The sequence below is a fragment of the Phaenicophaeus curvirostris genome, chromosome 7 (genome assembly GCF_032191515.1).
Source record: "Phaenicophaeus curvirostris isolate KB17595 chromosome 7, BPBGC_Pcur_1.0, whole genome shotgun sequence".
Classification (NCBI taxonomy): domain Eukaryota; kingdom Metazoa; phylum Chordata; class Aves; order Cuculiformes; family Cuculidae; genus Phaenicophaeus; species Phaenicophaeus curvirostris.
In genome coordinates, this window is record NC_091398.1 from 38,141,932 (window position 1) to 38,155,640 (window position 13,709).

Genomic DNA, 13,709 nt, shown 5'->3' on the forward strand with positions numbered 1-13,709 from the left:
TCTGATGCAGGACTTGTGGATTGGTTTGATGAGAAAGATTAAAATTAGAGAAAAATTATAAAAACTTGATTTTTTCCTTTCTTCTCATTTCTTTGTTTGAATAAATTGCTACAGATACAGGCAGAAAGTGAAAAAACAAGGAGGAGCAGGGCACTAGTAAAGAATATCAAGTCAAAATTACATCCATCAGGGTGATACAGTGCAGCGTCCTGACCGGTCCCATCATAGACCTCCTTAGGTCTACTGTTTCAAGGAAAAATTAAACAAGATTACACAGAAACACTTCAAGATTGACATTTTCCAGCTTCGTGTCATGTTACATTATTTGAATGAATCTCAATTTCTAAAATTATAAAACCAGAGAAAAGCAAATGAGGACTGTAAAGAAAAACTGAAACCTTGTAAGAAATAAGACTTCCTAGAAGCAAAAGAGCCACCCACATTGACAATTACCAATGGTAAGAAGTAGTAAAAATATCTTTAAGAATACACCATCCACTCTCTTTTTATTGAAAAATAATAATAAAAATGCTTATTATTCTCTTATCAGTTTTTGTCTGTGACTTTACTCAGGTTGTGCCTACAGGTCTGTGTATATTCATCCCACGGGAGCCACTGGATGAAGCCCAGGGTTCCCACCAAACGACAGCACCTTTGAGGTTCAGAGTTACACAAGGCAACAAGGGCTCAGCTTTATCCAAAGGATACAGCCCCTAAACTACAGAAAGCTCTTCAGAAGCAGGGAAATATAAGCAGGGTTTTTCTAAGTTACCCAAGAAATTCACAGCAGTCTTTAATAGCAGCAAGCACTCAACCTCCCTCTTCTCTCCACTCACAAGCACTTACAGAAAGCCTGTTCTTAACCCTTTTTCCCAAGCAAAATTCCCTTTTATCTTCTGCTTATTTTCATTTTTACCTGAAAGGCAGAGAAGAGTGGGACTTTTATCACAACAAACAAGCACTGGGCTTTTTTTGCAATGTATACGACTGTGGTTTACTGCCAGGGATACGAATGCATACCTGAATTTCCACAAAAATAACAATTTTGCCCTTGTGTTTTAAGTACAGCATACATTTAACGTAACGTTCATCTATCCACGTTCTCACTGTTTAAGAACTTGTCGCAGGTGTTATCAATAAAATAAATTTATTTTTAAAAAGGATGCTATTCTATAAGCTTTGAAGCTCACACATAGGCTAACTTAACCCAGCTTGGGCTCATCTGGTCTTTAAATGACTCCTTTCATGTGGTCAGCCCATGAGCCATACGTACTGCTGCTCAATCACGCCACTGTACATCGTCAGCGTGAGGATGATTTGCATGATTTGCATTTCCTGTACCGTTTGAGCTTCAATGAGCTCTAAGCACCACGTACAAAAGAAACCACCACCAAGTAATGCAAAGATTTTAGTCAAACCAGATGAGACTATTTTAGTCAGGCTGCCAATACTGGGGAGGGGGGGGAAGCGTCTCAGGGATATCCTGTTAAATAAGGATTTATTTGTAGGGAATCTGAACCTCAGATGAGTAGCTACTTTTAAAATCTAAAAGTTGTATTAATTCCTTAATAAATACGGCCTAGCTGAAAATAATTTAGTAAGAACATTTCTTTTTTTTTCCAGTGTTCCTAAAATTTTGGCACTGCTTTATGTTAGTAATTTATGTATTTAACAGCACATAAATGGATTCTGATTACATTCGTTTTTCTCACGTATAAAACCAAATCTAATTAAACCAAATTCACTGATTGCTGGGTAAAACTTCTCCCTATGAAGAAATCTTTTTATTTTATCGCTAATGATCAAGAAAAGCTGTTGGACAAATAACTCTGATAGAAATAGCATTACAGTGGGCTTCAATGAATAAGTACTAAAGCGAAAAAAAAATGTACCAGAGCCTCGTTGTCATGAAAAACAGAGACAGATGGGGAGACAGACCTATATGGTGCTACAAATAGATGAATATCTTGTAAGGATTTCAACAAATGTTATAAGACCTAGTCAAAATTTTAAAAACTACAGATTTGCTTGTGCTGCTGAAGTTCACCTGAAATCCGAGTCACAATATAATCATTGCTTATATTGTGAAGGTTTCAAAGATGAGGATCAAAATACAGAGCATCTTTAAAGCTTTCATGGGAGCTTTTCTAAATAACAGCACAATTAATAATCCCATTATTTAGCACAAATCTTGTGTAAGTACAGAGAAAAGAAGACTAAGAAAGTTTGTTTAAGGCACACTTTGGAAATGAAGTGTATCCTGTTCTCAAAACCAAAAGGTGTGCACATAAACTTCATGTGCAGTATGGTATATTCTACTAAATCTCTCTGTAAAGCGATAGACAACTTCAGACACTGGGAAGATTAATAAACACTAGCACGCTGATCCAGTGAACTGCATGTGACCAGCTCCAGGGTGTACATCACGTATGCCTGATAGCAACCCAAGACAGCCTGTTCGAGCACTCAAGGAATCTGCACATAATCACGCTTAATAAAAACCACAGAAAACTCCCATTGCTGTTCATTTCCAAAGGACATTCATTTTCAGAAAACAAAGTTGTGTCTTTTTCTCTAAGAAGTGGCAGAAACTGTAACTGCAGGGTTAAATACTATCTCGAATACAAAAATTCCACTTATTTCATTGTTGTCTGCAATTATACAGTAAGAGAAAGATTTAAATCACAGCATGTACTTTCTATATTGTGACGGTAAAGCTTAGTAATTGAAACAGCTACCATATCAAAAATGCATTTTTCTGCTTAAGAGATCTCCTGTATAAAGCTCCTATTTAAAGGTCAGCTAATTTTATTAGGGAAAGTAACTAATAACCTTTATTAATTCTTAGGCTGGCAGCTTTCTAGCCCGTCAACCAAATAAATAATATACTGAAGGACGATACCATACAAATCCAGCTGTTGAATTCAGTCTCAACTACATAGGCAAGAATCTGTATTTGCAAGAGACAGAAGAGGTCATTAGAAATTTAATATATTTTTTCACTCTGGAAATTATGAAAACATGTATAGATGGAACTTTTTCAAAGCCAGCTCCAAGGTGCTCAGTGGACTTAGCATCATCAAATGAAGTCCACTCATGTCCAAGCACAACTGATAATCCCATATAGCATCTATTTTTGATTGTTCCCTAAATTTGCAGGATGATATTAGAGAACATAAGAAAGAACTTTGCTTACAAACTTTTCTGCTGCCTTTAATTTAATAAAATGAGTCAACATTAAAATATCAAAGTTAAAAGTACTTGTATTGATAATTTTACTCTCATGACATCTCTTGTATGGGAGGCTTTATTATTGATGCATGGTATATAAAATAATGCAAGAACATATAACACCATTTTATTAAGCATTTTTGGTTTTACATAAGAAAATCCAAATGCAGCATTATTCATGACCAGCCTCGCCTAGCACACTGCTTTGGGTGAATTTGCTTCTAAGAAACATTACTTGTAACTAAAAATAGATGGCTATTTTTAGCTATTTAATCACATGAGGAAAAGACATGGTTTGTATCAGTCTTCGTTAATTTACAGAATAATTCCACAACGCACCCTGCGCGTATATCACGAACATCCCTGGCACACAACCTCCGAGCTCGCGCACCGCGAGCCGCGCGCTGGCTGCAAGTGGAAGCAAAATGGGTTTTAAAAGATTCCAGCAACAATGGTCTTGTGACTAAATCAGAAACAGAAGCAGAAGTCATGAGCCAAACAGATACCTATCGGTTTCCTTGAGCTTAATCTGATTAAAACATGCCTCTCAAAAATATTAAATAGAAATGCCACGTCAGACAGCAGGCAAACGATAAAAATAATTCATGACAGGAAATCATTATTAAAGCAGCATCACTCGTGTATCTGTTATGGAAATTTCCCTGTAATTTTTCAAGGTTTCCCCTTATGCCACACTTTTTTTTTTTTTTCTCTCCTCAATGGTGTGTAAGTTTGAGATGTAAAAAGAAAATTATCGCTGCAATTTTCCAACTATACTCTGCTCAATACTATCTCAAGTGTGTCATACATCATCTTGTCATTCACTTTAACAAGAAATCACATAATATTCAGACGCAGAAAATAATCCACAATGGGCAAACGCCACGAAGGCAAAAACACATCACAGGGGGGAGAAAAATATAATGTTCACCTAAATTTCAAGGACTTTCATCATGAATGCATCTTAAAAATATAGAAGTGGGGGAAAAAGTTTCTAGGAGGAGTTGCTAAGAATGATAGAAGAGCTGTTTCAGAGTCCACCAACCAAAATCAGAAGAACAAAACTTTCAATAATATACTATCACAGGTCTACCTTAATGTTTGAAAAAGCTTACATAAATACAAGCAAATTCAGAGCCTTAAACAAAAAATGAAGTCATTATTAGTATCTTTCCTATTATTAAAGTCTCTTCACAGTTTTTTTTCATAGTTGACTGTCGTTCCTGTTATTAAAACATTAAGGATGAACATTCAGCATGCAACCAGAAGTGTTTCTAAGAGCCCTACTGCCTTCCATTAGTAATACAAGTCTGACTCTAAGCCCTGGAAGACAAAACTGCAGCAAATTGTGTCATAATAGGTTTAAAATCGTTTACCTACAACATGGTAGCACCCAGGACTATCAGCCAACCCTCTCACAACCACATCACTTCCATAGCCATTCCAATCTATCCCTCTCACAACCAGCCTCTGGATCATCGTGCCTTTAGAGAACTCCATAAAATACAAGCTAGGCTTGAGCACCTTGCATTTAGTTACGTAATCCAGACTCCAGCTGCTGCCCACCTAAAATCCAAAGGTGACAATGCAACACAGGAATAATAACAGTTTTTAAAGACAGAAGAGTCACTGTATGTTAACCAAGTGTTTTCTAAGACCTTCTTGATTTTGTCCTGGGTGTTGGCATATTCATTCCACAACAGCCAAGCTATATCTGACTCAGCGTGAAAGAGAACGTGCATCCTATTTACAGCAGTGCTTAAGCCTTATTCCATAAAGTCTTCCAAGAGAACTCGCATCTATTCTTCTTAATATCCCTCCCACATTAAAAAATTATTATCTAAGACAGGGAGTAATCAGCTCATGGTCTTACAACAGTTATCCTCCTCGACAAAGCAGGGAAGAAAACACTCAACTGTGGAGTATTAGAAAGTCAAGGTTCATCCACATTTATTGAGATCAATTCAAATTTATTTAGATCTCAATGCAACAAGATGGAGTGCTGTCTCTTGATACAGCAATGCTTATCTGCTGGTAAATTCAAAACCTCTATTTCTGTGATGGGCTTCTACCAGGACACATGCAATGTCACAGTCTGAAATGACAGGAAGAAAAGCCAGTGACAGTTAAACCAGAAATGATTTTAATGTTAATTTTACATAGTAAGACATAGAAATTGAACAAGTATAGAAAGACAAGACAAACTAAACTGGAGTCATCTGCAAGTGGATCTGCAACTGGTGCCTGAAAATTACTGCAAATGCTCTTAAAAGTCAGCAGCACAACATAAGGAATCAGCTAACAAGACAAAATTCCAAAATCCAGAAGTGTGGGCAATTATGCCCATGCCCTACCCCTTTCCCTGGTTCCCTGAGTCTGCAGCAAGGACAACAATGGCAAACCAAGAGGTGTGGGGCTAAGGCCAGGGCAGAAGGAGATAATTCACTTTCACCACTGCTCTGGACAACTTGGTCCAGTGCCTCACCGCCCTCACAGTAAAATATGTCTTCCTAGTACCCAATCTAAATCTACCCTATATTTATTACCTACTGATGTATTAATAATAGCAGCAATAGTATTAATAATAGCAGTAATAATATTAAGAACAGCCCTTAAGACAAAGCCAAGAATGTCTTTCCAGGAGAGAATTGAACGGGCAGAGGTCAAATGCGCACCAGCAGCCATCTGGATCAATGTAAAGTTGTTCACAATATGCCTTTTCTCATTTTATTCCCCTTTCAGACCTCTTTCTCTACATTATTCTAGGAAACAAGACATGCAAAGGAAAAATAGGCATCCTTGTGGTTCTTAGGAGCAAAAATATGTATGCAGGGAGTTATTTGGAGTGCCACATCATGCCTCCGATCATTGAAGGCTAAATGAGTCATCCCCTGCAGAAGAATGACCAGTAATTAAACAAGAATATGTAAAGCTATTAAGTATCAATTTCAACCTATGACACCTTCCTATGTACTGAAACTATCGATACATCAGATAGCAGAGTTGCTTGCAAAGTAACCTCTCACCTAAGGAAATTCTTCTCCTTTGGAAGCCAAACAAAAACAATTTAGAATATATATTGCTATAAATTTCATCCCTGTTCCATAAACTGCCTAAGAGACATGACATCATGCTAACTACCTAGACCTGTCTGGTTGATAATAGTCCCAGATTTCTGGCAGAAGACTAAACTGCAGGAGCATGGAAGGGTGTGAATCTACAGGTCATCATAAATGATGAACATGCATCTGACTCACCAAAGCCAGAGATGACACTCCAGCAGATGCAGAAAGCCTGGCGGTGGCAGAGGCTGACAACACAAAAACAAGTCCTGCAACAGTTTTGGCTTCTTTTCAGCCTCCTCAGACTGGAAGAAGGAAGGCTCCATTCTCCAGTCCTTCTATTCACAGTTCTGTTTTCATGGGTACATACTCTATATACTTCCTGAGTGTATTCCCTGATGCATTAACAAAATAATTAACAAGTCCCAGCAGTGATGGAGCTTTACTGTCCGTTTTCTACCAGTTGGCATAGCAAGTTGCATCTCCCTTTGCTCCATGGTTTCTTCTTCCATATTGGTAGACCTGAGCTGCGTGATCTTAAGCTCTTAGTACTCTACTGAAGTGCTTTCATACAGTTCATTTCTAAATCTTACTTGTCTAGAAGTATTTGTTGGTATTTCCCCTTCTAGCCCCTTACATCACTAAGTGCCAAGCACTTGGCAATCCAATAGTCACAAATCAGGCTTCAAAGACTCAATTGTGAATCGTCTTGACACAGGTAGTGACAAGAAGTGCCAAGGACCCCCAAACGCATCCCTCCCTGTTCTGCAGGAAGGAGCAGATGGACGACTTCCAGATGGCCCTCAACCTCGTCGCACCGATTTCAACATCTGTATCTCGAACTACATCTCAGAGGACGGTCCTGAGACAGACTGCAGGTCACTGCCCACAGCTGCCAGCTACACGGCTTATCCGCAAGCCAAAGCATTTTGCAAGATGCAGAATGACATGCCTGAAAAAAGGGTAAGATTAATTAAAGTTCATAGCAGGGCAGAGCTGAAAAAGTGTTAAGGAGGTGTAAAAGACATTGAAAGTGTAAAAAGACGTTAAAAGCGTAAAAGATGTTAAGGAGGAATCCACCTTAAATATACATATATTTCAAGTGTATCTCAAATCAGACTTCTCCCTAGCCACAAACATCCCTTGCTTTCCACATGGCACCTTCTAAACTAAGGAAACACCTCTGCTCTGGTCATTTGTACTTAACAGGAATAAACATGCAAACCATGAAAACCCAACCAACCCAAATGGTTTTGCTTCCAGGTCACCCCCCTGCTGAGAATGGGCTTATCTTTCAGCTTCCAGACCAGAAGTCCATAACAGCACTGCAAGAGCACTTGCAAACAGGTTTGATTCAGCTTTAAATACAATAAACTTACAAAGACTCAGTGAAACAGCAGGCATTGAATTTTAGCTTGAGGTAACCAAAGAGTAATTGGTGAGATTTGTGTACCATCTAAGCCTAATTTTAATGCAGTCACAAACTAAATTGTTTCTTTGTATGAACAGAATCCAACTCCTCCTTGGGGCAGCTAAAAAAACTTTTAAAAACTTTAAAACTTTAAAGGGGGCCCTTCCAGTATTGAAAGGGGCTCCATGAAAGCTGGGAAGGGGCTCTTGACCTGGGATTGCAGGGGTAGGATGAGGGGGAACAGCTTTAAGCTGAAAGAGGGGAGATTGAGATGAGATATGAGGAAGAAAGGTTTTCCTGTGATCCAGCCTGATGCAGTGGCAGGTGTCCCTGCCTATGGCAGGGGGGTTGGAACTGGATGGGCTTTGAGGTCCCTTCCAACCCAAACCATTTTATGATTCTATAAATTCACCAACAGGAAGGTAACAAAACAATTTTGACTGCCACAGTAAGAACTGGAAAGAATTAACAATTTTGTCGATTTTACAGCATATATTTTTCTACAGTTTATTTAATAAATTAAAAAATTAAAATGTCACTGCTTCCTTACTCCTAGTGCATAACCTCCTCCAGACATTTAAAAGAAAAGTGTATTTTACAATAGGAAAAGTGAGAATACTGCATTTCAAAATCCATTAAAATATAAAACTCTGGTTACAGGCGCAACAATCTGCCTAATTAGTTTTTCCTAATTAGCAGAATGCTCTAACCTCTTTAATAAGGCTTCTGTGGACAGAATGTTCCATATTGGTTATCCATCTGAGGAAAAAACTAAACAAATACTTCTGAAGTACAGCTAATAGAACAAGCGTGGTTGGGCTTCATGGTCAGAAGGCTGCTCTGGCGTATAATACTGGCAATCTGCAAAAACACAGAATATTCTGCTTCATACTACAAACCCCTCCATATTTTAAAGACAAAATTAAAGATGTTACACATGAGAGTTAATGAAGTTACAGTTTTACATTCCATGGCACATGCTGGGAGGCAAAACCAAAATTCAGTAACATATGTATGGACCAAAAAACACTTGAAAATGACCTAGAGAGATAATGGGAAGGCAAATACCACATCAGTGCTGTTAGAACAGCAACAAAACCAGTGTTTTCCTCCACGGAGAAGCATTCACTTCATGTACACAGTTTTTGTACCTTCTGCTTCATAGAATCATAGAACAGTTTGGGTTGGGAAGGACCTTAGAGATCGTCCAGTCCATGGGCAGGGACAATTCCCACTGGATCAGGGGCTCCAAGCCCCATCTAACCTGGCCTTGAACACCTCCAGGGATGGGGCAGCCACCACTGCTCTGGGCAACCCGCTTTAAGGTCTCCCCGGAGCCTTCTCTTCTCCAGGCTGAACAACCCCAACTCTCTCAGCCTGTCCGCATACGGGAGGTGCTCTAGCCCTTGGATCATCTCCTCTGGACTCACTCCAACAAATCCATGTCCTTCCTGTTTTGAGGACTTCAACACTGAACGCAGGACCCCAGGTGGGGTCTTATGAGAGCGGAGTAGAGGGGCAGAATCACCACTGTCAACCTGCTGATCACACAGCTTTGGATGCAGCCCAGGATCCAGCTGGCTGGCTGGGCTGCAAGCACCCATTCATGATTCAGAGCCTTAGTATGCACCTAGCAATTAATAGGTAACAGTATTATCTCTGAATCCAATCCTATCAATTAAAAAACATTTTCATCTTTAATATATATTGACTGTGTAATTCAAAGTCTACGAATTAAGAGAAATGCAAAGCCTCAGCAACTTTGTGGTCAGAGGGAGATGCTTGAGATAAAGAAAATTCAGGCCCCTGTTTTCTTAGGAGTTTGCAGAGCAGCTGCTGAGCTTCATGTTAACAGTTCAAATATCCTTTATACTGCTTAAAAATGCAGCAAGCACACAAGTTTCTCAAACTCCCTCCCTGTCACCGATCCATTCACCCTGCTCACTCAGACATCCCGACTCCACCCGTGCTCCGACACATTGGTCTTACCACCCACCAACAGACCTCTTGAAGGCACAGGAAAAATTATATTATACTGCACTTTTTTTTCCCAATCAGCGTCTATGAAACCTTAAAGAGTTGTGTGCAAAATATAACCTAAGAACACTGCCTTGAAAAATGCCTGCTAGTGGCAGGAGGTGTAGAGACACCATAAATATTCTCTTCAAGCATGCCTGAACTCCAGAGACCCCATGCAATCCACAATGTCAAGGACCTTCCACACAACCATTAATGTTGGAAAATAGTATTTTAAAAGTATAGAGGCCTACTTTTTAATACTGAGCATATACTCTACTCATCATAGCATAGCACGGCACATTAAAATCTACCTTTTTTTCTGTATTGACTTGCAAAAATATAAACAAATATTTTTCAATCTATTTACACTACAATGAGTATTAATTCAATGCAAGACCACTCCCTACGTTCTCTGCTCAATGCTAAAAGTAAAATACGAATTAAAGGTAGGTTTTATAATTATATTTTGAATAATTACATGGGATTCTGGTTTTCCCATTCTGAAACTCCTCTCTACCACCTCTGTCTAGATAGTTTCCATTGTCTTGGTGAAGACGCAAGCAGATCAGACCTGAATGCTTCAATAGCCACAGAAAACACTCAAGTCTGATTCCAAACTAGCTTGGGGCCATGAGACTCTTTGCAAGGCCAGCATTAAACCTCACAAGAGCAAAGATTGCTGCAAACCAGACTCCACCTGTACGGCACTGAGCAGATGGCAATGCAACAGTCTGGAGTAGAAAGCTATGAGGACTCTGTAGCAAAGTCCTTTTCCATAAAGGTCTTCTGACTAGTACTTTCAAGACATCATCTAAAGTGATCAGTAAATACAATGGTCAATTGATCCCAGGCAGCTAAAAGTTTCTTCTCGTTAAGATACTGAAGTTTTGTGAAAGAAATTGAGAGAAAAAATAAAACCAGCAGGGTCAGCAGGCGTGAATTGTATGATACAAGGGCAAGTTTGAAGTTACTATTTGCTCCTGGGATAACTGAGAGGCAGCAAGACCAAGAGATGTGTAACACCTGATGGTAATGCTAGGCTAACTCCCAAAGCACCTACCCAACTTTTTTCCTTCCCCTTTGATACCACAGCTAAGACTTCCGAATGTAACAATAATTCAGAATCAACTTTAGTCTAGGATGAAAACAGCATCTGGTGGGTCTCTTCCAACCTGGTGATTCTATGATTCTATGATTCTATAAAAAATTTGAAGGCTAAAGTAAAAAAAAAGAACAAACAAGTCTTCTACTGAAGACCCAAAAACTTGTCCAATATAGCAAAAGAGGCTACAAACTATCTAGTCAAAACCTTCATCCTCTCCATCCACACCTACTGACCTCCAACGAGAGCCCCAGCCTGTCTCAAGATGAACTAGACATCCTTGAATGAAGAAAAGGTCTAAAGCACACATTCCTTTTTTTCTCAATGGCTACAAGGCAGACAGAAGCTGTGTCTGGCACTGTAAAGAGTACCATGTAGCATACTTCCTTCAGAAACAACATCTTATTTTGGCTCATCTACAATTTATTACGGTACAGCTATAGCAAGAGAAATTCCCCTTCTAAGTTAATTTAGGAATTATTTCATTCTAAAAAAAAAACCCAAACTAAAAAAGATATAAAGCCTTCATTACAATTTTCCCTGAAATTCAACTCCTCTTCTTGCATAGGTTTAGTATCCTCAGCACTATTTTTTCAAATTCACTCAGCATATAAAATTTTTAGCAGCTATGTTTTTAATAAAATTGATTACTGGGAAATTTCTGCATACACACAGTTAAAAGTAATTCTGTTCCTAAGGGTTAGACATAGAGATGTTGCTGCACATGATACCCATTCCATGTTTAACGAGTTACAACTATTCTGCCATGAGTAGTAAGCTCATTTTGCTCATGAAAGCCAAAGGCACTGTCAAACCTGCAGCAATCTGCACGACAGTAGAAAAAAAGTGCCTGCAAACTAACCGCTACTAGATAACAGTCCCATTTATCGTTCTTAAATTCCACCTTTAATTAAAAATGTGATATTCTCTTATATAAATAAAAAATCACAGATGTTCTCAAATTACATCTCTACAATTTTGTTGATTCTTCTATGTATGATACATATTATAATATGTATATTTCTTTCAAATGTTTCTTCATGTTATCACATAATACTTAATTCCACGAAGATTTTTCCGTGTTCCAAAGCGACACAGACCATTGTTATAGGCAGAATATGTACTGTTAAAGAAAATAAAATCGCTCTTAGAGAAAGCACAAGTCAATGAAACTCAAAGCTCATCACCTAACTGCAACAAAATTTAATAAATTAATAAATTTTCTATTGTTTTACTTACAATAGTTGACATGTTTGAAAACTATTTGATAAATTATTAGTTTAAAAAAATTATGTTGCTACATCAGGTACAATTGCTGTGAGAGAAACTTAAGTCCCACTCAAGATCCACCTTTCCTCAAAGTAGTTATTAAAAATAATACCGTTAACAGGCATAAATTCTTCCAGTGATTGTTCTGCAAAAAGAAAATCACATATTTGCTTTTGGTGGTATGTCCACTACTAATTCCTTTGTACTTTCTTCATGTTATTGACAGAAATACAGGCTCCAGTGTGCAACAAGTAAAAAGGAGATTAATAGAGTTAAAATAAAAAACTATGAACAAGCAGGCAAGGTCATAAACATAAACAACACAAAAAGTGGTCTGAAATAGAAAGCATTCTTTAAAATGACTGTGTCCACTGGACCATCAGAGAATGTGTGTAGGAGGGAGGGAGGAAGAGACGGGGACAAAGGACAGAGATAGAAATGGGAAAATACCAACCAAGGGAATAAGGAGATTGCACAAAACTTCACTACAGAATGACATGCAAAAAAGTGCCTGTTGATTGCTTTGTATTTGTCAAAGATATTCAAATGAAGAGACATAATTTACATAGTTTCTCAATATTTCTTTGGAAGGATGGGTAAATTAATCACCTTAAAGTTTTAAAGCACACCAATAACAGGTATCACGCCCAAGATACTTGGACTGAGTTGTGTAAGAGGGAACAGGAGGAGGAGGAAATAAATCGATCCAACTGTAGTTTAGGGGAGTCAGAAGGCTATATTGGCATAGGGATTGTAATCAAACTACAGCCTATGTATATGTTGTATATTTAGAGAAGATATCATAATCTACAAAATCATGTTATGTTATGGGTCATTTTAGATCAGCATTTCAGTTTGATTCAGAACATTTACGAAATGACTCTCACAACCATCCTCACCTAACATGCCTCACCTCAAACCAGAGCAATCTCCAAGATTATTAAGTGGATTCCTTCCAATGAAATTAAACCAAGAGACGATGCTCCTGAAGATCATTTAATGGACTCCAGCCTTGTCTTACAGACATTCAGTCCTTAAGAATCAGCCTACACCTGATCTGAAATAAAAAACCCTGAATGAAAGTGTGTAGACACTGGACTAGGAGCACCACTTCATTCTACAAACTCTCCACAATCCTACTGAACTGCACTACTTATTAACAGATATTGCCTGCCTACACATCTTGTGCATGTTATAGATCATAGAATCATAGAATAGTTAGGGTTGGAAGGAATCTTAAAGCCCAACCAGTTCCAATGCCCCTGCCATGGGGCAGGGACATCCATAGATCAGGTTATCGAAGGTCCCATCCAACCTGGCCTTGAACATCTCCAGGGATGGAGCAGCCACAACTTCCCTTGAGAACCTGTTCCAGTGTCTCACCACTCTCATGGTGAAGAAATTCTTCCTAATGTCTAATCTAAATCTCTATATGGTTGTAATCCTAGAGGAATCAAGGAGATAAAATGAGAAAACTGCATTAGGTACATTTTCTAGAGTGACTATGGGCCACCTCAGTGTCTTCAAAATCCACACTGAAACTTGCAGGCACCCACAGGAGATGCTAAGAGTCCGCAGGTGGTGTGAAAAAGCATCTGTAGAAATATCGCCTGAA

General features: G+C 38.6%; 1 protein-coding gene across 9 annotated transcripts in view; it reads right to left on the reverse strand.

Moving 5' to 3' along the window:
* GTDC1 (glycosyltransferase like domain containing 1) overlaps nt 1–13,709 on the reverse strand; it is a 174,152-nt gene that overhangs the window by 106,046 nt on the left and 54,397 nt on the right. Inside the window, exon 1 of one of the 9 annotated variants that reach the window (XM_069861591.1) lies at nt 6,489–6,512. The exons of the other annotated variants lie outside the window; for them this stretch is intronic. The gene's annotated coding sequence lies outside the window, so the exon portion shown is untranslated. Of the gene's footprint in view, nt 1–6,488; nt 6,513–13,709 lie in introns of those variants that run through there. 9 annotated transcript variants of the gene reach the window in all.